A 25,609-nucleotide genomic window follows, 5' to 3' on the forward strand; every position below is an offset into this window, starting at 1 on the left:
TTTGTGGGTGTGGATGGTTTTTTTGTGGGTGTGGATTTGCAGGTGGTTTTGTGGGTGGGGGTGGGTGTGGTTTGTAGGTGGTTTTGTGGGTGTGGATTTGTAGGTGGTTTTGTGGGTGTGGGTGGTTTTGTGGGTCTGGGTGGTTTTGTGGGTGTGGATTTGTAGGTGGTTTTGTGGATGTGGGTGGTTTTGTGGATGGTTTTGTGGGTGTGGGTGGTTTTGTGGGTGTGGATTTGTAGGTGGTTTTGTGGGTGTGGGTGGTTTTGTGGGTCTGGGTGGTTTTGTGGGTGTGGATTTGTAGGTGGTTTTGTGGATGTGGGTGGTTTTGTGGATGGTTTTGTGGGTGTGGGTGGTTTTGTGGGTGTGGATTTGTAGGTGGTTTTGTGGGTGTGGGTGGTTTTGTAGGTGTGGTTTGTAGGTGGTTTTGTGGGTGTGGTTGGTTTTGTGGTTGGTTTTGTGGTAGGTTTTGTGGGTATGATTTTATGTGGATTTGTAGGTGGTTTTGTTGTGGGGGTGGTTTTGTGGGTGGTGTGGTTTTGTGGGTGTGGTTTTGTGGATGGTTTTGTGGAGGTGTTTTTGTGGGTGTGGGTGGTTTTGTAGATGGTTTTTGTGTGGGTGGTTTTGTGGAGGTGGTTTTATGTGGATTTTGTGGGTAGTTTTGTGGGGGTGGTTTTATGGGTGTGGTTTTGTGGATGGTTTTGTGGGTAGTTTTGTGGAGGTGGTTTTATGTGGATTTTGTGGGTAGTTTTGTGGGGGTGGTTTTATGGGTGTGGTTTTGTGGGTGGTTTTGTGGATGGTTTTGTGGGGGTGGTTTTGTGGAGGTGGTTTTATGTGGATTTTGTGGAGGTGGTTTGTGGGGTGGGTGGTTTTGTGGTTGTGGTTTTATGTGGTTTTGTGGGTGTGAGTGGTTTAGTGGGGAATCTTTAGCAAATGGAACACTTGCCACTCTAGAATAAGGGCACAATTTATTCAAGAGTGCTATTTATGAAGAAAGTTTTGAGCATTATTATGTTTTGATGACTCAAAGTGTGTTGGATCCAAAACATAATGATAAAATTGGATGCTTTATGCCCAATATTTATTGATCTCGCTATGAGTTTTAAAATATCGGACTCGACTACGTCTGGTCCAATATTTTAAAACTCATAACTCGTCCAATTAATATGGGCTGAATCGATCCAATTTTATATCAGAGTTGGTCTTTTTTCACTAGGCTTTAATACATGCAGTTCCTTATAAGACCAACATTTGGTTGTTCTAGTCTTTGTGCCTCAAACTCTGAAAATTATAACTTTTTAGCTCAAATTTGGAATTTGAATTGTTAGCTCCACAGCCTATAGCTTGACCTGATTTTAGTTTACTATACCCCCCCACCTATTAAAATGTTGCCCCTATTTTGCCCGGAAATCAGTTCTTAGTACCCGTGCACTCCCCTTCCAAAATCTTAGTTGAGTGCCCCTCCGCCTACCTGAAACCTCCTGGGATAAATAGGGTAGAGCAAAAATAAAAAGGGCCCATTGCGATACCCTGGTAGAATTGGGTCAATATGGAACCAGGGTTGACAGCATTCGATGAGATCTGACTTGTTTTTTTGCTTTTTGTGGCAACAAAATGGGTGTGAAAAAATTATTTATGTGTGAAAATATCAAAAATGTTGCTTGAAGTAATGTTTTCTTTTCTTTTAGCATTGTAAAGTGCACTTGTACAAATTTTAATGGTCAATGTTGGCAGAAAAGCAGCTATAAGCAGCTTGCTTGCTAGCTCTTGTGAATGTTTGACTTGGAATCAGGGGGTGCACCAGGGTATTGGGCTATTCCAGATATTGTCCACACTCCCCCAAAGATGACATGGTTAAAAAAATTAATGTGGGATTTCCCATGGGTGAATTCACAATTTCCCAAGGTTCTCATAGTGGGATTTCCCATCCTTTAAATTTCAAAGGAAATACCTGTTTGAAAGACTTTTAAGATGACACAATCAAGATCAGTTTATTTTTTTCCATGGGAATTTACTGGTACCATTATTTGCAGGGATTATTCTGGGAAATCCCAAATACCCAAAAATGGCATGCATGACAATCATTTTTTAAATAAAAAAAAAAAAAACCCAAAGATATGTAACATTTTAAAACAATTGTTTATAAATTTATTTCACTTTCAAGATGGGAAGTACTATAATATATTCATTTGTTTAATTTTTTTATTCTATTGTTTTTGTACAAGAAACAAAGAACAAACAAAATAAAAAAGATGTATTTTGCAATTGATGGAGCACTAATGAAAAGGCATTAAGGCCCACAGACACTCATCAGGGAAGAATATTATTGTAGGCCTACACTGTTAATAAATATTATCATGCAAGGAAAACGAATTTGCAAGTAAGAAACTCATAGTTTAATATGTTCAACTTCAAATTGACATAACATTTCCTAAACCAGAAATTTACTATTCATTCATACTCATATTTATTGTCCAATCAACTTTAAAAACAAGCAGGGGTTTTCACTGTTTTATTAAAAATTGTATTGTAAGCTATTGTATTCATACACATAGGTCTATGTAAGCCCTAAAAAAATGTTTGATTGGCGCAGCCTGACCGACCCTAAAGTTAGGCTCGACCCTTGAGGGTTTTTTTTATTTTTTTTTGCAAAAAAAAAAAAAAAAAATTGAATTTAAAAAAAGGAAGAAAAAAGTTCCAAGTTACAGCTTAATTAGTGCTAAAGTATAAATTGAGTTATACCTAAATATATATGAAGAACACAACCTTTACCTGTTTTCTTAGTAAGCGAATGTGATTAATTTTACCACTTAATTGTTGCATTTTTAGATTTATAGGCCTATACTCTTTAAGTCTTTTATTCATGTAAATAATTTTAATATATTGTACACAGAAGGCATATATTTTAATAAAGATTCACTGATACATAATGGGGTTTTCAAAACACTAGAATGTGTTTAATAATTTACTCTAAATATACCAGTGCACCTTTAATAGCAGTGCTAGAATTCTAGAAATGCCATAAAGCATGTTGGCCTCTTGCCCCTAGCTCGCCCTATTTGACCTTAGTAACAAAAAGTGGTAAGTTTGAACTATCTTTAGCTCTACTAGTCATAACTTGCTACTACATGTACTGACTGTGACACAGTATACTAAATAGGAAATTTAAAATAAACTTGAACAAGAATATGGTGGCCTATAAACTTATTTGCCGATCTGATATGATTCAAATTAGGTTTTGAATGCCTTTCAGACTCAAGCTGCAAACTGCATGTTTATTTGAGGCAGTTTTTAAATCAATATTTATCATCATCTCTTCATAAGTATTAACAAAGAAACATACATCAAAGTATTGAAATTTATTAAAATATTGCTATTTTTACGGTCAACATTTGGAAACAAATTGTGCCCATTGCATTAAATGGTTGGATCGATCTAAAATTCAACAAACAAATCCATGTTACATAACAATCTACAGCTTTTTAAAATTGATCGCTGGAAACAATCAAATTTGGTGGTGTTTTTCATCAGGTTCTTCAAGTGGAAACAATAACCTGATGAAAAACATAGCCCCCGGGACATAGCCAAATAATTTTGATTTTGAAATTTATTAAAATATGGAAGACAAAGATATATGCAATCAGATTTTGGAAAAATGTGTGGACTGTAGTGTATGCATATAGGCTTAGGAAGCTTTTCAACATGGGGGGGGGCTGAAACTTGAAAAAAAATATTTGTTGGGCCAGACTGGGGTGTGTGTAGGGGGGTTCCCCGGCAGTCAGAAAATTTTGCAAAATATAGGTCACAAAGACCCTTTTTCCTCTTATCTTATCACAATTTTTAAGTTCACCTAGGATTATTGGGGGGGATGAAAGGTATTCCAGCCCGCACCAAAATTATTGAGGGGCTCCCCAGTTCACAAGCATATGGTATGTTAGAAATAATTTTCCAGACCTTCTAAAGGCCTAAATAGCCCTTGAAAATGTGGTTCATTTTTCAGCAAACAAAATAAAATATTTTTTTTTTTTTTTGGGGGGCGGTTGCAGTACTTCTTAAAAGTGGACCGTTTTAAATAAAACTCTATACTTGGGCAGATTTGTGGACCCAAAACCTGCTACAAATTGCCATTTGCAATGGCCCTTTTGTCAATGTTTTTCTCCCACTTTTAGACCTAGGCTTATATTGGAAAAAGTAACATCTACAATTATGTGGTTCATAAAGGTGGCCCCACAGTCCCACAAAGGTGTGTTGAGGAGCTGTGCAATAATTATGAGCCCTGGGTGAGGGTAAAATGGAGGGGGGGGGGAGCAATTTTTGGCAAGCCAGAAAGGGGGAAGCAATTTTTTGCAATATCAATCAAAACCCTGTGCAACACAAACTTACAATATTTGTAAAATACTTATTTTGTAAACAAAGTCTAGTTTTGGTTTTCAGGGCACCAGCAAAAAACAATATGGCGTGTTGGAAGAAGTAGGCTATACTGTAAATAAAAACATATTTTAACATTAAGTCATAACACATCCCATACCCCTAGAACTTCGCACACATAAAACAAACACCACTACCAACAAACACACCAAGAAACAAACAATAAAAAAATGTTATAAATACATATTATAGAAAAATAAACTAAATAAATATTAAGAATAATAGATCAAGAATGATAAACAAATAAAATAAATTCAAAATAGGCAAAGAATGTACTCTACATGTATTTCTAAGCTAGGCATATAGTGTTCTGAAATCCTTAGTTCATCTTGGCATTACATTTACAAATCCTTAGTTCATCTTGGCATTACATGTTTCAACACAAATTCCTCGCAAATATTGCTATTTTTACGGTCAACATTTGGAAACAAATTGTGCCCATTGCATTAAATGGTTGGATCGATCTAAAATTCAACAAACAAATCCATGTTACATAACAATCTACAGCTTTTTAAAATTGATCGCTGGAAACAATCAAATTTGATGGTGTTTTTCATCAGGTTCTTCAAGTGGAAACAATAACGTGATGAAAAAAATAGCCAAATAATTTTGATTTTTTTTTAAAAATTCACAATATAATGCACATTTGATGGCAAATGATTAAAAATTGATTTTTTTTATATTAAAACAGTTCTCGAAGTAAACTTTATAAATCTAATGATATGTAGGCCTACTTAAAAAGTGTATGTAGGTCGAATGAAAAGCCGACAATCAATTAAAAATTTTGACCTTTTGTATTGAAGATATGGATTTTTTCCCCAAAAAACACAAAAAAGAAAATGGATCTTTTTGGAGAAAAATGTTTAAAAAATATCAAATTTTAATAATTTGTCATAAAATTTGTATTATATCACAAATTTCAAAAAATCAAAGTTAATTGATAGGTCTATCAGAAGGATATTCCTTGTATTTGATATGTCTGATGTCCCACAAAAACATGAAAAACATCATACCAGATGAAAACAGATGTGAGTTGAGATATTTGGGATGAAAAATGGATCTTGTATGAAAAATAGCAAAAGAGACCCTGTCCCTAGGAACAGGAAAGTTCATTTTTAGTTCATTTTCGGAAACTTTGTTGAGCTTGAGTTTACTTGACAAATCTGAACTTTTATTAATAGACTTGTTTGACTAGAAAGGTCATATCCACATTTAAGAATAAGTCAACATTTAGTTCATTTTTTGGTTCCCAGTGGTGTACTCAAACTCGAGTGTGGGGGTTTACCACAACTAGCCTAATTGATGCTGTGGGAATATTTGAGGAACCATAACTGGAAACCCCATTATAGTAGAAATCAAACCTGTATAAAGTATGAGATTAAAAGCAGTGCTGGAGGACTCGATTCCTGGACTGGGACTCAAGTCCTTTTTCGAGGACTTGGCTTTGAGACAAGTGGAGTCAAGTCGAGTCCAGCAAAATTGGGTCTTTTTAGGTCTTTTATATTCATTCATTTTAATCATTTACCTTAATTTGGTTTCGATGTGGAACTGAATTCAGCAGTCTAGTCCGCCGCTTGCAAAAATTGCTAATTAAATCGATATGTCAGTTAATTTTACCTGCTAATTTGTGGGACTGTACTACTAACGATGGTCGCAGGCCCGTACGCAGGGGGGTACCCCCAATGTGCAAAAGTATACAAAAAGTTCCAAAATATGACAATTTGCAAGCGTAGCAAGCAAGAAAATCAGGGTTTTTACGCATTTTGGCCAAAAAGGTCCAAATTTTGAGGAAAAGTCCACTTTTTACAAAATTGCCCCCCCTTGGAAAAAAAGGTCCACTTTTTCAAAATCAGCACCCCTAAAAATTCTGTGTACAGGCCTGGATGGTCGTTACAATTGCAAAGTGCTCAGCCCAGGCATGGGATTTTCCAGTGGAAACACTGGAACCAGTCTTTTTTGATGTCAAAATTCCCGCAGTTTTATTTATTTTCAGCCCATTTTCAGGTGTTTTTGTCCAATTTTACACGCTTTTCCAGCTTTTCCAGACTTTTTCATAAATGCGTAGTCCCATGCCTGTCAGCCGCACTGTACTGAATCAACGCCATGCGCCCGAATGCACACCCATTTAGTGCACACAGGTGCTTTTTTACACACCCTGTGAAATGGTAAAAATGATAAGTTGTCCAACATGCCTTGGATGCTTTCTGCAAATGACTGGAATTCCAGTTGCCAATGTTACTTGAAAAAGCTTGGAAATTAAAATTAAATGAAGGAAAAATCACGGAAATGTCCAAAATGAATTCCCAAATTGAGGATTTTTAATTTTGAAATATTTTTCTGCCAGATTTTTTACCTTTGGACACATTGAAAGTCTGGATTTCCAACAGTCACGACTGGACAAAAGTTCGGAAAACCGAACTCCTCTATAGGGGGTGTATCTATTTTCTGGAATAGCCCAAATCATGACACATGGGTATTAATATCTATGAACAAAATCATCACTTTTCAATATATGGCATTATGGGTAAAAATGACATTTTGTTGTGACTTTTGAACAATATATACAAAAAAATGTAATTTTTATATGAGGAAAAAAGTCAATCACAAAATTTTTCTGTGATATATGATTATGACCTCTTGAAATTCCTAAGTAGACATAAAACACATTTTTAGTCATTTTGGCCAAAAAATGGACCCTTTTTCACCGTTTTTATCAATTTCTTGCATTACAGAAGTTTGAAACTACACTAAAATATAAAGTATTGATACAGCGTGGCGCTTCTTTAATTTTAAGCTATTCAAAGAGAAGCCAGATTACATGGAAACAGCCATTTACACCCATTATTTTGGGCCAAGATTAGATGAAGGGCACAGGGTGTACGTGAAGGTGCAAAACATGCATAGTTTCGCGTTTAGGCACTTTGCGGACCCCTTCAAATCCAAAGTCCCAAAGTCCAACGCGTATAAAATCTTGAAAACATACTCCTGCCCAATTTTGTGCCTATTTTTGCATTTTTCTCAAAAATTATAGCGCTGGTGACAAGTAAGATATGTATATTATAGAAGCAAGAACTACAACTACTGCATTGGAAATTTTATTTCAGCACAGACACCAGTTGTGGAGTGAGGGAAAACCAATATTTGATCAATAAATCAATAATTACTTGCCTTGAGTTGCTGAATTTACAGTGCAGTAGATGTAGTCCTTGCCCCTATAATATATACATATCTTACTTATCACCAATGTGCTATAATTTTTGAGAAAAATGCAAAAATAGGCACAAAATTTGGCAGGAGTGTAGTACCCCCTTAAGCATTTTGTTGAAGGGTATTTTCAAAGAAAACCCTGGAAGGAACCATTACAGTAAGTTGAATTGGTTATAAGACAGTTAAGGCAGTGTTCACAATCTTCCCAAAATTGACAGCCAAAGGTGCGAACAAATTATTTTTGGGTGGAAAATGCTGACATTGAAGATTTAAAAGGTATAACTTCTATGGTGAAACTATCTGCAGTTTCTGATTTTGCAACCTTGCTATTGGCCGACAAAACTGAATTTAAACAAGATATTTTAATATGCTCATTGTACTCTTAACCCTAACAGGACGGTATACTACAAAATACTACTTGATATATGCGCTGTTCGTGCATGCATCCCACGTGGTGTGATGACGCAATCGCCCTAAGTGATATATAGGCATGGTTTCGCTGGCCAGGGAAGCCCAAGACCCGTGGCAAAGTGTCGCCGACCCAGTGCCTGGCATGCGAAGGGTCTCGGGTTCGAATCCCGCCCAGAGCAAACAACTTCTTTCCTTCTTTTCTCTCTTTATTCCTTCCTTCTTTCCCTTCCTGTCGCCAAAACGCCCTTAGGCGGTTAGGGTTAGGAGCCAAATTAAGTTCACATCTTTTGTTTATTAAAATCAATATGTTATCCTTTTAAATAATATAAGTTTAATATTTACATGCTTGTACCAATCATTCAAAATTGACATTTGGTTTTACACAAAATGACAAAAAAAGTGATTTTGGGAAAGAAAATAACTTGGGCCCATCATAACATTTGATAGGAAAGGTCTCAAAGGGTAATTTACCCCCCCCCCCCCCCATTTTACTTCTTGGTAAGCCACAAAATAAAGCTAAATAATACCATTTAAATTCCAAATAAATATGTTACCCACTTACCGCTGAATGGCACAATGCGTTCCACGCAGAATGCAAACAACAATTATGTACATTGAATTCAAATTTGCAAATTTTGGTTGTCCGTTCGCCCGGGACAACCAAAACATGCACCGGACAACTGAAAATAATGCTTTAGTTGTCTGGCGGACAACCAAAGGTATACAGCCAAAAGCCACTTTTTCAGCATATTATTTTGCTCAAACCTGACACAACTGATGAATTGTTAAATATTTAAGAGTAATTGTTCATAAATTGACTACACTCACTCCACTTTATTGGTCACATGTAGTTGTTTCAGATTGTGGCAGCTTACGGACAACCAACAACTTTGGTGGATAACCAGAAATTACAACCTGGTTGTCCGTGGGACAACCCCTTTTATTTTCTTAATTCGGACACTGGAAATAATCAAGAGATACAATATTTTGCCATCATGAGTGACACACAAAAAAGCTCACAAACATGGTGGAGTCAGTATGCTTTGGTTCTACCTCATTGTAATCAATGAAGAAACATCTGATCATGAAAAACAGTCTCCTCTTGTTTCATAATGTAAACAGGGGCTTGATTGGGAGAAAAGAAAAGTAAAACTTTACACCAATAGAAATTGATCTCTGAAACCTGGGCATTTGTTTCAATGTTTACTTTATCAGAAGATGGCAGTATATGAATGTAACTTGTGGATTTGCCATGTCAGTTGTTCATTTGGGGGCAGCAAACACAGTTTTATACAATAATAACTGTATCAAAAACAATATTTTGTTTTCATCAGTAATGATAAAATAAGACTGACTGGTAGAATATTGTCGCATAAATAGAACAGAACAAATAGGAAAGCAAATATATGTGTATGCATTATTTCAGTTAGTAGGGATAAAGGAAATATTTTGACACATGTAAAATAATTACTGAAATCATATATTTCATTTTTACCAACATTTGAAATGTTCATCCCCAATTTCATATTAACAAAGGCGGAGTCCCTTGACCCCTCCCAACGCAGCTGGCACACATGATGGAAGACAAAATGTAGTAAACATGTTATAGTTCTGGAAATATCAACAGTTAGTTCAGGATGTAAGAGGGCTTAGTTTGCAACCCCTTTGGTAGTTAATGACACCTATTTGGTTCTCTCACACAGTCCGTGTGAGTATCACAAATTAAGACACTTTCTCATGCCCACACGCCAAGGTAGTTTTAACTACTTGATGTTTAAAAATATCATGCCAAGGTAATAATAATATCACACACCATGATAGTAAAATCGTGCACATTCCCAAAATATAATCAGAGAAAATGTTTTGTGTCTTCCTCACTCCCCAATTCTTATAGATATTTGAGCGCCAGGGCGTAAAAATCAATAACAATTTTATTTAGCAAACAATATTTCCTTCCCAGTATGCCTGTTCAATATCTCAAGCCAAGCAATTCTGAAAAATTGGCAACCATGCGTTACAGTGTTTGTTGGTTTTGGTACCATGTTTACCTAAAACAATATAGGGTTTTTTTTAGTGACATTTAGAGCCAAATCAACACAAACTGCTAGATATTTTCAACAGCCAAAACCTCAAATACCATGATGCCCACAGTCTATTTGAAGATGTGGACAGCCCAACAAAGCTTGACTAGCATTACCTGCTGTTGATTTGAACGTTTGAAAAAGTGTCACAAGACATGAAGCATTTTAACATCAATTTTACTATTTGATTTTGGGCTTGTGCAAATTGATGAGAGCCCAGATTCAAACCATAGACCATCGTATGTTTCGATGGTCTATGTTCAAATCCTACGACTTGAGGGCCCTTGAAGTTTTTGTATAATTATTGCGCATGCAAATACTGGATTGTGTGGTTTGTAGCATCCCAGATCCCCCATCTTCCCTGCCATTTGGACTAAAATTGTAAAATATTTCATTTCAGCAATTGGGATTCAATCCCTACTGAGTCCTGATTTTTTTCTCACAAAATTTTCATATGTCAGTTTGCTCGAGCTCCAACCACGTCATTATAAAAAAATATCTGAAAAATTTGCAATTTTTTTTTGTTCAAAATAGTTCTTCAACTAAAAGAGGAACTCAATAGTAATGGAAACCTTCACATCTAGTGCATTTTTCAAGTAGTTGCTGTAAATCTGTTGTTTACATACATTTTTGGCTCAAATTAGGCATTTTTGTGGAACCATGTACTGGTATGTAGGCCCTACTACCAAAGGATATTTTGAAAATAAATTGAAAATAATTTTGGGCTCAAAAATTATTAGGCATTTATGTGATATGTAAGGATATTTTGAAAATAAGTGATGAAATGTTTTAGGTCCAGAATCACTATTTCAGTAACTTTGTGATTACATGATGATAAGGTCAGGAATTTAGCCTACATTCCATGTGCGCTAATCAAGGACTGTTTTTTTTTTCAAGTCCAAATCATTAGGGGTGCATTCGAATACCAACGCCCAATGGTACATGGCACATATGCTGGTTGCCGGGGCTGGTTGTTGATGATTTCAATGCTCACACAGATGCATATTAAGCAATGTTTGAAAGTTTATTTGGACACTTGCTTGAAAAAGCAGCGTTAATTTAATCTTTCCTGACTTCGTTAAAGAAAACAAAATTAAAAAATCCATTATTGAATATTTATAATAAATCAACCAAATATACTATTTTAGCAATTTCGGCCAATCTGCAGACAAATTAAACCTGAAAAAATTACTAAGTTCAGCTAATTAATATGCAAAATTGATGCCAATAGAAAACCATACATGATATAAAGGTACGGGGTTTTTTGCACACATATGTATACAAAGTTCTTTCAATTGATAACAAAAACCCCACAAAAAGTAATTAATTATGCAAATTAGTTAATTAAAGCTAATTATGTATTCATGATATTATTATGCAAATTAGGCATGAGTAGTTTTGGTTTTTTTTTCAATATTTAATGAACATGTATTCATTCATCATAATTTTTTAAGTATGAATCTGTTATGAGGTTGAATAAATGAACTGCAGTTATTACTTAAAAATAATACAAAAAAATAAAAAGTTTGACATTTTGACGGTGTCTGGAATAGAATTTTCATTTTTACTGTAAACATGGTATGTGGCACCATTACTCAAAGCCAAATCCGAAAAGTAAAAATAAAAATTCAGTCGCAATGAGACTTTAAATTTACATTTTGTTATCTGGATTAACATGGGAGGACAAGGAGTAAAAGGAACCGCCATTACACTGTACCGCGTACATACAAAAATAGCATGGCCTTAGGCACACACAATTGCTTACAGCAATTGTGGTTTGAAAACGACTCCCTACGAAATATATTTGATAATGTTATGTTTCAAACAGTTTTCCTCAAGTGCTTCATTCGTTGTCGACTGAAATAATTTACATGCCAAGAGAGGTTAGTATTTCAGCTTTAAAATGGTGGTCGGTCAGACTATTTCAATAGGCCTATATTACTGATTTATGACCGATCTTCAAAAAAAAAAAAAAAAAACATGCAGTAGCTCTTAAACAAAGCAATATTTAATTTTGTCTGACTCGATGGTAGCCTCGGAAAGGCTTCACACACCATATATTAAAAATTCAAACAATTGAGATAAATGGAGCATATGAGGAAATTCATTTTTCGACATGATGTTTTCTAAAATTGACCAACTTTGAAGCGTGCGCTTTTCAATTCACTGTTATGCTTAATTGCATGCACAGTGTGGCAGAATTATTGTGCAGCCACTGTGACATCCCTAATAGTAGAGAATTGTGTGAAGAATCTGTGTAAAAACTTTGCAGAATATCAAAAATTCAACAAAAAAACTTTTTTGGAATTTCCAAAATTAGGGTTGGTATTCTTTTGTAAAGTAAAAAACTTTTTCCAGATTTTCAAAATTAGGGTCAGGTTGGAAAAGGACAAACAAACAATCTCTGTGGCGGGATTGATATTTAATGGGCCTATAAATTAATGCATGTAAAAATAAGGAGGGAAATCAAAATGCACATAAAAAAAATTTAAAAATGCTATTTTATCATGTCTATTCACCAATTAATGGTAGACAATTTCACAATATAAAATATTCATTATTCAATTTAATTGCAATGTTAGAATTGGCCATTGATGCAGGTTTGGCACCAGTATCACCACTTTAGCACTACTAACACCATTTGTCATGTGAAAGAATACCCCGATGCCAAATCAGCACCAAAATAGCGCCAATGGCGCCAAAAAGTCCCATTATGCCGAAACGGCGCCACTGGCGCCAAAATGGATCCAGTGACGCCAAGTTGGTGCCAGTGACGCCAAAATGGATCCAGTGACGCCAAGTTGGCGCCAGTGACGCCAAAATGGATCCAGTGACGCCAAGTGACGCTAAACGGCGCCTTTTGACGCCATATGGCGCCTTTTGACGCCAAAATTGGGAAAACGGCGCCAATTGGCTTCTCCTAGTGAATATTTATTGATCTCGCTATGAGTTTTAAAATATCGGACTCGACTACGTCTGGTCCAATATTTTAAAACTCATAACTCGTCCAATTAATATGGGCTGAATCGATCCAATCAGAGTTGGTCTTACAAAACCGTGTTCCCTTGATGCCTAAATAATCATTCTGTGTTCCACTTTAAAACATGAGAACTGATCAGATTATAGACGAATCCAACAAGCCAAGTCGTGGTCAGGATTTGGTCGGCCATTATCGGGTCCCCGCATGCACCAAACAGGTGTTGTGAGTGCCCAATTGGGTGCATTAAACCCGCTTAAAATTCGATGTTAGATTCTTTTGTGTTGTAAACTGTCATCATTCTTTTGTCTAAGTGTAACACATTTTAGGTGAGATAGCTGGGTCCCCGTCGCGGCTACGTGTAACACATTTTAGGTGAGATAGCTGGGTCCCCGTCGTGGCTATGGCTGCCATTGAGGTGTAGGAATGCATGAAATTGGATTCGTCTATACCAAAATGTACTATGCAGGAGAAGATAACATCTTGTAAGCAATTTGATTTGCAGTGACTTTGGACTTTGGGCCGTTGAAATGGTGCTTTGGAATGGTTGAAAGACTTGGATGAATGAACTCCATTAATTAAAGGCCCATTCAGTGATTTGCTCATCAGATTTTGGTACCTTAGTCATCATTTTGTCATAGATGCGCTGCCTGCGAATGCGGTTCAGCCGAAAGCCATGTATTTAAGACAAAATAAGACATTTTACACAAATCTGTAATTTAGATACTGACAGTATCTAAATTAGCTACATGTATTTGAATGGAGCTTCAACTTCGTCAGTACTGCTGTTTTCTTCGTTTTTTGCCAAATTTGTCATTTCAAAAATACCAAATGACAAATTGAATGACTTATCCTTCACTTTTAAGCAATTTATAAACAATTTAATTTTTTACACTTGCGCTTGGATCACTGAATGGGTCTTTAATATCTTTTGAAACACAAATGTCAAATGGGGGAATGCCCCCAGTAAAAACCCAAAATTACGAAAATTTCCACTTTATGCTGCAATTTTGAGCAAAATTTGTTGATCCCCCCCCCCTGAAATTCACTTGGCCCCCCAGTGCCCCACCCCAAATTAAATCCTGGCACCGCCCGCCACTGGACACACAAGATGTTGGAAATGCAGTCAAATGATAATCTCAAAGAGCAAGCTAGTGCATGACTAAACATACATTTAATACTTTTTAAAATTATGAACCAAATTATTATAATATTCTGCTGCAATACAACACAGCATAGACTTCACTACTAAGAAATGATGATAACCCAGGGGGAGGGACTCAAGGTTTGGATTGGGATGTGCTGATGTGAATATCAAAATGTATCCATCCATGTTACAATTTTTCATGAAATTTGGACCCATTGCTCACTATAGTGGGAATTCCAAGTGAATGAACGCCAGCGTGTGCAACTGTGCGTGAGCAACGAGGAAGTGAATCTAACCATGCCAACGCACTCGTGATTGGTTAGTATTGTATCCAAGGTTGTGCGTTCACGTTGTAGTTTGAAATACGCGATATATGATCGCGGTTGGATCGAGTACAGCTATTGAAAGCTGCGTTCATTCAATTGGAATTCCCACTATAGACACTATACCAAAAGTCAAATTTATACAAATAGCCCAATTTTCAGCAAATTTGGGCTATTTTTCTGAAAAAAAAATTGGGAAAATTTTTAAGAAAAAGAAATAACCCATTTATACCAAAATTAGCCAAGAAAAAGGGGTCATTGATATACAAATGGCGGAAAATGAGGCCCATGTTTGCAGCACATTGTTCATTTGTATCAAGTACCCCCCAGGGTGTGATCATTTTACTTGAAGAAAATATATACTCCTTACAAAGATATTTGTATATTATATTGCTATGAGATGGTAATTAATGTAATCTAAGGCACTACTTCTACTGCCAGCATTATACTGGATAAAACTAGATAAAAATATCTAGGACCCGTTTTTTTATTTTTTTGAATTTCGACCAACTTTGAGAAATTTGCACCAAAAATGGTCAAAAAAATGCTGATTTGTCAAAAAAATCATAAAAAAGCCCGATTTTGGCCCAATATTTTGATCTGGATATTTTGATCTAGTTTTTACAAATTAATAAAAAAAACCATTTTGGCCTAAGAATTTTTTTGTTATGATGTACGAAAAAGCAGCTTTCCATCGCATCACGTGGGATACCTGCCCGCGCATGACATGATCTGGTCCATGGGGGCCAAAGGAGGCATTTTTGAAAATTGAATTACTATAATTATTACCTTTTTCAAACATTAGGCTATCATATACTGAAAACACCAAAGGTCTAGCACACTTGGTTCTAAAGTTACGAAGTTTTTTGATGCCTATTTTCTTATGTACTTTGTTTTTTGACCCCATATTTGCCCGTATCTCAATTTCAAATTTGCCGCCTTTGGCCCCCATGGACCAGATTGTGTCACTTACGATTTTGAATTTGAGGTTTTTTGACGTTTGGTACAGTTAGGGCTGATATGACACTTCACTACATGGTATTCCCCACACTATACCGTAAAAACTTGATAGTTAGCATATGTGCTTACTATCGAGCGCTTTTAAAACATGCAAACACGAAGAGCCCCATCCACATTTGAGCAAATCATCGATACACATTGTTATACGAACAAGTAAACCTACAAATGTGTGTTTCAACCCCATTAGCTCAGTTAGTAAAGCGCCAGACTTTGATACAATTTCATGTTTTCAAAAGCACTCGAAAGTAAGCACATATGCTAACTATCGAGTTTTTACGGTATATCTCCCATTCACCCAATAACTAATAAAATCTAACGGTGGCAAAAACAATGCCTAGGCCGCCAGTGACCATCCCTATAATTATTTTTTAACTTATGAAAAATAATTATTCAATGGTATTTAACTACATATATCACAAAAGTTGAAACCAGTTATGAGATATTGCATTGTTAAAATCATTAAGTTTATTATTATTTGAGTACACAAAGTTACTGAAAACTTTGCAAGACCCAAATATTGTAATTAATATTTTTTCACTACTTCCGGGCCACACATATATAGCTTTGACTTTCTGCAAAGCTAATTACACTTGCTTCCAGAGAAGTACAACATTCTCTAACTCTGACGCGCACACCCTGTTAATGAGGGTTTTGTGTTCCCTCAATGATCACATCTTTGATGCCTAATTGGCCAATCAAATTACGGGTATGCTTGTGAGACGATTGCATTAGCCAATCACAACCCTACTTCCGTTTTTACGCTGTGTATGCACTCAAAATGTAAACAGGTGCCGTTCTTTTCTGCAAGCAAGTGTAATATTTCACTAGACAGGATAAGGACATATTATAAAATATCAAATTCTACCATTGTGATGCACAGCTATAAAGCTACCAAATCCCAACAGGTATATTAGCACACATTTACATTTATCATCACTGATCAGTAGAGTATTTCAATGCATTGGAATAGGAATTGAATTGAATTTGATTTTGGCCATTTTTCATTTCAATGCAATGAATCGAATCAAACTGGTTTTTTTCACTTCAATTCAATGCATGTTGTTTCATTTCAATTCAATGCATTGAATCAAAATGTTTTATTATTTAATTAGAGGTTAATGACTGCGCATCAGTTGTTTTGAGGGTATTGTGAAATATCTAAACATTGTGCTTTGGAACCGAGGAATATTCCGATATTCCGAGGTCCAAAGCACAATGTTTAGATATTTCACAATACCCGAAAAATAACTGATGCAAAGTCATTAACCTCATTCATAACCGTCACTTTTCACTTTAAAAAAATCAATTTACGTCACATTTTCTTCTCTTAATTTGAAAACAGAACACAATTTTAACTTTATCTGTTGTTTTCCCTGTAAAAAATCGAATAGCCCATTAAGGAAATACCGCTAGCGACCAATCACACTAGCAAGCAATCATGCGATGTCCAAATGTCATTTTCTAAATTGAAATAACACTACTGATCAGTAGCCAAAGCAATCATTCACACAACAGACAAAACCATAATAATGATAAACATGCTCAAGCAGCATGAAGCTATGCCTACTGATGTGGCACTGGAGTGGAGTCCATAATCTCAAAGGAGTATTTTGTGATCCTAGCATTCTCTTTTTATGACATTTTTTTTTTTTTTTCCACGAAAAAAGCTTATTCCCAAAATTTTAGTTGATTCCGATTTTGCGAGTTATGCATGATGATATGTGTTGTAATTTTGTTCTGGTACACCAGAATAAACCAGAAAGAAATACAAATTTGATGATATTTTTGTGAAACGAATTAATCCGCAAGAATTTTTTCTGTACATAAACAATATGTAGCTAGAGGTTTCAGGTTTCCAGTGGTATAAAAATCTCAACTTTTTTTTTTTGTGATAAGTGCGAGGATGCGGCTGTGATCACAAAATGCCTCTTTAAATGAACAAACTTCTTCTTCTTCATATATACTGCTTAAGGGGGTACTACACCCCTGTGTGGATTTGTAGGTGGCTTTGTGGATGTGGGTGGTTTTGTGGATGGTTTTGTGGGTGTGGATGGTTTTGCGGGTGTGGTTTTGTGGATGGTTTTGTGGGTAGGGGTGGTTTTGTGGATGTGGGTGGTTTTGTGGATGTGGGTGGTTTTGTGGGTGGGGTGGTTTTGTGGGTGTGGTTTTGTGGGTGTGGTTTCGTGGGGTGGATTTGTGGGTGTGGGTGGTTTTGTGGATGTGGGTGGTTTTGTGGATGTGGGTGGTTTTGTGGGTGGGGTGGTTTTGTGGGTGTGGTTTTGTGGGTGTGGATTTGTAGGTGGTTTTGTGGGTGTGGATTTGTAGGTGGCTTTATGGACGTGGGTGGTTTGTGGATGGTTTTGTGGGTGTGGATGGTTTTGTGGGTGTGGATTTGTAGGTGGTTTTGTGGGTGGGGGTGGGTGTGGTTTGTAGGTGGTTTTGTGGGTGTGGATTTGTAGGTGGTTTTGTGGGTGTGGGTGGTTTTGTGGGTCTGGGTGGTTTTGTGGGTGTGGATTTGTAGGTGGTTTTGTGGATGTGGGTGGTTTTGTGGATGGTTTTGTGGGTGTGGGTGGTTTTGTGGGTGTGGATTTGTAGGTGGTTTTGTGGGTGTGGGTGGTTTTGTAGGTGTGGTTTGTAGGTGGTTTTGTGGGTGTGGTTGGTTTTGTGGTTGGTTTTGTGGTAGGTTTTGTGGGTATGATTTTATGTGGATTTGTAGGTGGTTTTGTTGTGGGGGTGGTTTTGTGGGTGTGGTTTTGTGGGTGTGGTTTTGTGGATGGTTTTGTGGAGGTGTTTTTGTGGGTGTGGGTGGTTTTGTAGATGGTTTTGTGTGGGTGGTTTTGTGGAGGTGGTTTTATGTGGATTTTGTGGGTAGTTTTGTGGGGGTGGTTTTATGGGTGTGGTTTGTGGATGGTTTTGTGGGTAGTTTTGTGGAGGTGGTTTTATGTGGATTTTGTGGGTAGTTTTGTGGGGTGGTTTTATGGGTGTGGTTTTGTGGGTGGTTTTGTGGATGGTTTTGTGGGGGTGGTTTTGTGGAGGTGGTTTTATGTGGATTTTGTGGAGGTGGTTTTGTGGGGGTGGGTGGTTTTGTGGTTGTGGTTTTATGTGGTTTTGTGGGTGTGAGTGGTTTAGTGGGGAATCTTTAGCAAATGGAACACTTGCCACTCTAGAATAAGGGCACAATTTATTCAAGAGTGCTATTTATGAAGAAAGTTTTGAGCATTATTATGTTTTGATGACTCAAAGTGTGTTGGATCCAAAACATAATGATAAAATTGGATGCTTTATGCCCAATCACTAGGAGAAGTGAAACGGCGTCGTTTTCCCAATTTTGGCGTCGAAAGGCGCCACTTGGCGTCAAAAGGCGCCAAATGGCGCCACTTGGCGTCACTGGATCCATTTTGGCGTCACTGGCGCCATATGTTGGCGTCACTGGATCCATTTTGGCGCCAGTGGCACCGTTTTGTCATGTAGGTAATTTTTTGGCGTCACCGGCGCCAATATGGCGTCATTGGCGCCATTTTGGCGTCAGGGTATTTTTTCACAAGACATATGGCATAATGGTGGTTCTGGTGCCAAATCGGCATAACATTGCAATAATAAAATATTTATAATTTGATATACCGTATTTGTTCCAATATTAAGCGCCCATACCCCAATAAGTGCCCACATGTTAATTTCAATTTGCTAAAGGGTACCACTATAATGTTGAAGTGACATGATGCTGATAGACGTTGATACAGTGAAATAGCTTGAGGATTTGAAGTCCTGTGTAAACTTGTAATACATTTACTGCATCAAAAAAGCTACTAGAATATCTCGAGATCCTATTATAACATAGGTAAATCTGCCTCTAAAAAATGGCCCTTATGAAAAAATTAGGTAAACCAGGTAAAAAATAAGCGCCCACCCTAAATGACTTTGTAAAGCGCCCTGGGCACTTATTGGAATGAATACGGTACTACAAGAAGCTAGGTGAGCATGTTATTACAATTCCCCCAGATGAAAAGGTAACAAAAATTCAGGTCAGGTGTTCAGGTTTACTCCCTTTAAGCTCCTTTACTACACTGTGCCAAAATAGCTCCCCAATTTCTACTGGATAGAGTTTCCAGACGTGACAGAAGTTACACTGGAAAAAATCTAATACTTGGTCAATGTTTCTGAAAATCTTCAGAAAATCACTTTTGTGCAATATCAAGAAAATAGATACAGCTTTATAAACAAATGTGAACAATATATGATAGTACCAGTTTGCATTAATTGGGTCATGAAGAACAGCTGCTTTAATGATCTATGATTGCACAGGTGAATTACATTGGCTGCATTTTTCCGAGGTTCAGATATTGACGAGTCTTGTTGCAATTCGGCTTAAAAATATGTTTGCTTCTGCAGGTTGGTCGTCGGATAAAAATTGCTTTTAATGTCATAGGCAGTATGTTAGGGGATGGTAATTTCCTTCGGAAGCGGCAGGCTGTAGTACCTAGGGAAAACTTGTTTATTTGCCTTACTCTGTTCTGTTAAGGTTACACGAAGAAACGTATAAAAAACGTATAAAAGACGTATAAAGTTGTTCTTTAAAACCGCGTTTTCTCAGCAATCAAATATCGCAGTGAGTCAAATGTTGGTGCATGGATGTATCTTTACATTGTTTTTGTTTGTTTATACAAATTTTTAGAATCCGTTTGAAAATCCTTCGTTTAAATCATTTTTACGCACCATGTTCAAAAGATCAAAAACGCGTTCCATGCAGTTTTTTTCAAATGTTCGCTCCGTATAAAACCACGCCGAGTGATTATTTTCTTTTTTTTGTATTGTACTACAAATCGACCAAAGAAATAATGTTGCCATGGGGAAGAACAAAATACAGTACCGATTAAATTTTATTAGCCCGTTTTTGGGAACAATTTTCGAGAATCTTGTACCACAAAACACTGTTTTGTTACATTATCGATATCTGGATTACGGGACGTTAAATCAGACATCTGAATACCTACATTATTTCTCAACATTCTGCCAATTGCTATCCCATTTGATTTTCACTCCAAATTGAAGCTAGTATTGCAAAAACGAGGTTTTTCCTCCATCAGTTCGTTCAAAATTTCAGCGCCGACATGCGTGTTTATTCTAAGAGCCATTGTGCGGACGCGATTGTAATCACGCAATTGCATCCAATTATAGTTATATATCCGCTTCGGGAACAAGCAATTGCGTAAGCTGATCTATGGCCAAGTGGATAGAGCGTTGGACTGGGGATCTGTTATGAAACATTTTTGTTGGTTCGAGTCCCCGTGTGGCTGAATTTTCTTTTTTTTTCTCTTTTCTCATTTTTTCTTTCTTTCTTTCCTCTTTTCTTTCTCCTTTTCTTTTTTCTTTTCTTTTTTTTTTCATTTCTTTCTTTCTTTTTTTTTCTTTTTTTCTTTCTCTCTCTCTCTCTTTCTTTCTCTCTCTTTTTCTCTTTTCACTATTTCTTTATTCTTTCTTGCTCCTTTCTTTTTAGTTTTATTTGATTGATTCGCTGACTGCAGTGAATCGTGATTGATTGTTTTTCACATATATAATTCAGAAATTTGTAGGCCTGCTAAGTCTGTCTTGTTGAATATTCTTCCCAAATTCGATTTGCAAATAATTGCTTTTTGATATTGTTGTTGATGTTATTGTTGCACCCTATTACATTGTAATCAGGGGAATAGCAGCATTGATTTATCAAGGCTATAAATTCAAAATCAACTAATTTTCCAGGGCGTAGCTTGACAAAGTGCCCCAAATCAATTTTAAAATTGATAAAATCCTTATGAAAATTGCCGAAAACGGCTTGTGCCCCCCGGCATCCGACCCCGCATCCGACCCGGCATGCCGCCCCTCATGACACCCCCCCGACTCACGAGCTCCGGGCATCGGCACGAGCTAAGCCAAGTTTCATAGCCTTTTCATGTCTTGACCGTGGATAAGTAGGCCTACGTCCCGGTACGCTTGTGCATTTTCTGCATGGCTGTTTCTGTTATGAACTTACGCCCCTCTGAAATCAAGCGCGTGAAAAACTCTCGGCTAACCTTAAGGTTTACAGTCCTGAGATTGGGGATGTATGTATGTAACAAAGACACAGGGCTTTCACATGGACCAATCAGGTCCCTTCTAACCTTAAAATTAATATCGCAAGGCCACTGACTAAAAAACAAAATAGGGCGAATACTCCCTGTTCTCCCCGCCACAATTTTTTGTTGCTTAGTCTTGAAGGATATTGCACTAAATGGTTATTTTAAAAACTAAATTTATTGGCATGAAGCAAATGTATGGTACCGACCGTACCGTATGTATAAGATGATTATGTTAAAAGGGTTAACAGACATGACAAAAGTTACACTGGAAAAAATCTAATACTTGGTCAATGTTTCTGAAAATCTTCAGAAAATCACTTTTGTGCAATATCAAGAAAATAGATACAGCTTATAAACAAATGTGAACAATATATGATAGTACCAGTTTGCATTAATTGGGTCATGAAGAACAGCTGCTTTAATGATCTATGATTGCACAGGTGAATTACATTGGCTGCATTTTTCCGAGGTTCAGATATTGACGAGTCTTGTTGCAATTCGGCTTAAAAATATGTTTGCTTCTGCAGGTTGGTCGTCGGATAAAATTGCTTTTAATGTCATAGGCAGTATGTTAGGGGATGGTAATTTCCTTCGGAAGCGGCAGGCTGTAGTACCTAGGGAAAACTCGTTTATTTGCCTTACTCTGTTCTGTTAAGGTTTACAGTCCTGAGATTGGGGATGTATGTATGTAACAAAGATACAGGGCTTTCACATGGACCATCAGGTCCCTTCTAACCTTAAAATTAATATCGCAAGGCCACTGACTAAAAAACAAAATAGGGCGAATACTCCCTGTTCTCCCCGCCACAATTTTTTGTTGCTTATCAGTCAGTCTTGAAGGATATTGCACTAAATGGTTATTTTAAAAACTAAATTTATTGGCATGAAGCAAATGTATGGTACCGACCGTACCGTATGTATAAGATGATTATGTTAAAAGGGTTGGGTATGACAAGCTATGACAATTCTCGCGTTTCACAATACGATGCGCCTCCAGCGGTCGCTGGGTCAAGGCCAAGATACGAAGTGCATCATGGGAAAATGAGTCGACATCCAAAGCCCGCGTAATACGAATACAATACAGGAACATGCATCATTGTGAGTTTGAATGTCATTATAATGAGGTTACATGCAAATGTACACTAAAACAACAATATACAACTATAGTAGATCCATTTTCTATCTATTGATCACAAGGAATCCTTTGTGGAGCTGTTTTCAACACATTTATTATCACACTCGCGTGAAAATTCAATAGCAGCTAAAACGGCAATGTCGACTCTGGAGTCGAAAATTTGACTGCCAAAAACAACCGCTAGCAGCGCATCGTATTGTGAAATGCAAGAATTTTCAGTATAGGCCTAAAGGGTGCCTGGTCACTCGCATGTAAAGGTGGTACTGATATGAGGGTGCAGCAGTCTAGGGTCCCTTTTTCACTAGGCTTTAATACATGCAGTTCCTTATAAGACCAACATTTGGTTGTTCTAGTCTTTGTGCCTCAAACTCTGAAAATTATAACTTTTTAGCTCAAATTTGGAATTTGAATTGTTAGCTCCACAGCCTATAGCTTGACCTGATTTTAGTTTACTATACCCCCCCCACCTATTAAAATGTTGCCCCTATTTTGCCCGGAAATCAGTTCTTAGTACCCGTGCACTCCCCTTCCAAAATCTTAGTTGAGTGCCCCCTCCGCCTACCTGAAACCTCCTGGGATAAATAGGGTAGAGCAAAAATAAAAAGGGCCCATTGCGATACCCTGGTAGAATTGGGTCAATATGGAACCAGGGTTGACAGCATTCGATGAGATCTGACTTGTTTTTTTGCTTTTTGTGGCAACAAAATAAAAATAAAAAAATTATTTATGTGTGAAAATATCAAAATGTTGCTTGAAGTAATGTTTTCTTTTCTTTTAGCATTGTAAAGTGCACTTGTACAAATTTTAATGGTCAATGTTGGCAGAAAAGCAGCTATAAGCAGCTTGCTTGCTAGCTCTTGTGAATGTTGGACTTGGAGTCAGGGGGTGCGCCGGGGTATTGGGCTATTCCAGATATTGTCCACACTCCCCAAAGATGACATGGTTAAAAAAAAATTAATGTGGGATTTCCATGGGTGAATTCACAATTTCCCAAGGTTCTCATAGTGGGATTTCCATCCTTTAAATTTCAAAGGAAATACCTGTTTGAAAGACTTTTAAGATGACACAATCAAGATCAGTTTATTTTTTCCATGGGAATTTACTGGTACCATTATTTGCAGGGATTATTCTGGGAAATCCCAAATACCCAAAAATGGCATGCATGACAATCATTTTTACATAGGAAAACCCAAAACCCAAAGATATGTAACATTTTAAAACAATTGTTTATAAATTTATTTCACTTTCAAGATGGGAAGTACTATAATATATTCATTTGTTTAATTTTTTTTTATTCTATTGTTTTTGTACAAGATACAAAGAACAAACAAAATAAAAAAGATGTATTTTGCAATTGATGGAGCACTAATGAAAAGGCATTAAGGCCCACAGACACTCATCAGGGAAGAATATTATTGTAGGCCTACACTGTTAATAAATATTATCATGCAAGGAAAACGAATTTGCAAGTAAGAAACTCATAGTTTAATATGTTCAACTTCAAATTGACATAACATTTCCTAAACCAGAAATTTACTATTCATTCATACTCATATTTATTGTCCAATCAACTTTAAAAACAAGCAGGGGTGTTCACTGTTTTATTAAAAATTGTATTGTAAGCTATTGTATTCATACACATAGGTCTATGTAAGCCCTAAAAAAATGTTTGATTGGCGCAGCCTGACCGACCCTAAAGTTAGGCTCGACCCTTGAGGGTTTTTTTATATTTTTTTTGCAAAAAAAAAAAAAAAAATTGAATTTAAAAAAAAAGGAAGAAAAAAGTTCCAAGTTACAGCTTAATTAGTGCTAAAGTATAAATTGAGTTATACCTAAATATATATGAAGAACACAACCTTTACCTGTTTTCTTAGTAAGCGAATGTGATTAATTTTGCCACTTAATTGTTGCATTTTTAGATTTATAGGCCTATACTCTTTAAGTCTTTTATTCATGTAAATAATTTTAATATATTGTACACAGAAGGCATATATTTTAATAAAGATTCACTGATACATAATGGGGTTTTCAAAACACTAGAATGTGTTTAATAATTTACTCTAAATATACCAGTGCACCTTTAATAGCAGTGCTAGAATTCTAGAAATGCCATAAAGCATGTTGGCCTCTTGCCCCTAGCTCGCCCTATTTGACCTTAGTAACAAAAAAAAGGTAAGTTTGAACTATCTTTAGCTCTACTAGTCATAACTTGCTACTACATGTACTGACTGTGACACAGTATACTAAATAGGAAATTTAAAATAAACTTGAACAAGAATATGGTGGCCTATAAACTTATTTGCCGATCTGATATGATTCAAATTAGGTTTTGAATGCCTTTCAGACTCAAGCTGCAAACTGCATGTTTATTTGAGGCAGTTTTTAAATCAATATTTATCATCATCTCTTCATAAGTATTAACAAAGAAACATACATCAAAGTATTGAAATTTATTAAAATATTGCTATTTTTACGGCCAACATTTGAAACAAATTGTGCCCATTGCATTAAATGGTTGGATCGATCTAAAATTCAACAAACAAATCCATGTTACATAACAATCTACAGCTTTTAAAATTGATCGCTGGAAACAATCAAATTTGGTGGTGTTTTTCATCAGGTTCTGCAAGTGGAAACAATAACCTGATGAAAAACATAGCCCCTGGGACATAGCCAAATAATTTTGATTTTGAAATTTATTAAAATATGGAAGACAAAGATATATGCAATCAGATTTTGGAAAAATGTGTGGACTGTAGTGTATGCATATAGGCTTAGGAAGCTTTTCAAC

The sequence above is a fragment of the Amphiura filiformis genome, unplaced genomic scaffold (assembly GCF_039555335.1).
Source record: "Amphiura filiformis unplaced genomic scaffold, Afil_fr2py scaffold_256, whole genome shotgun sequence".
NCBI classification, from domain to species: domain Eukaryota; kingdom Metazoa; phylum Echinodermata; class Ophiuroidea; order Amphilepidida; family Amphiuridae; genus Amphiura; species Amphiura filiformis.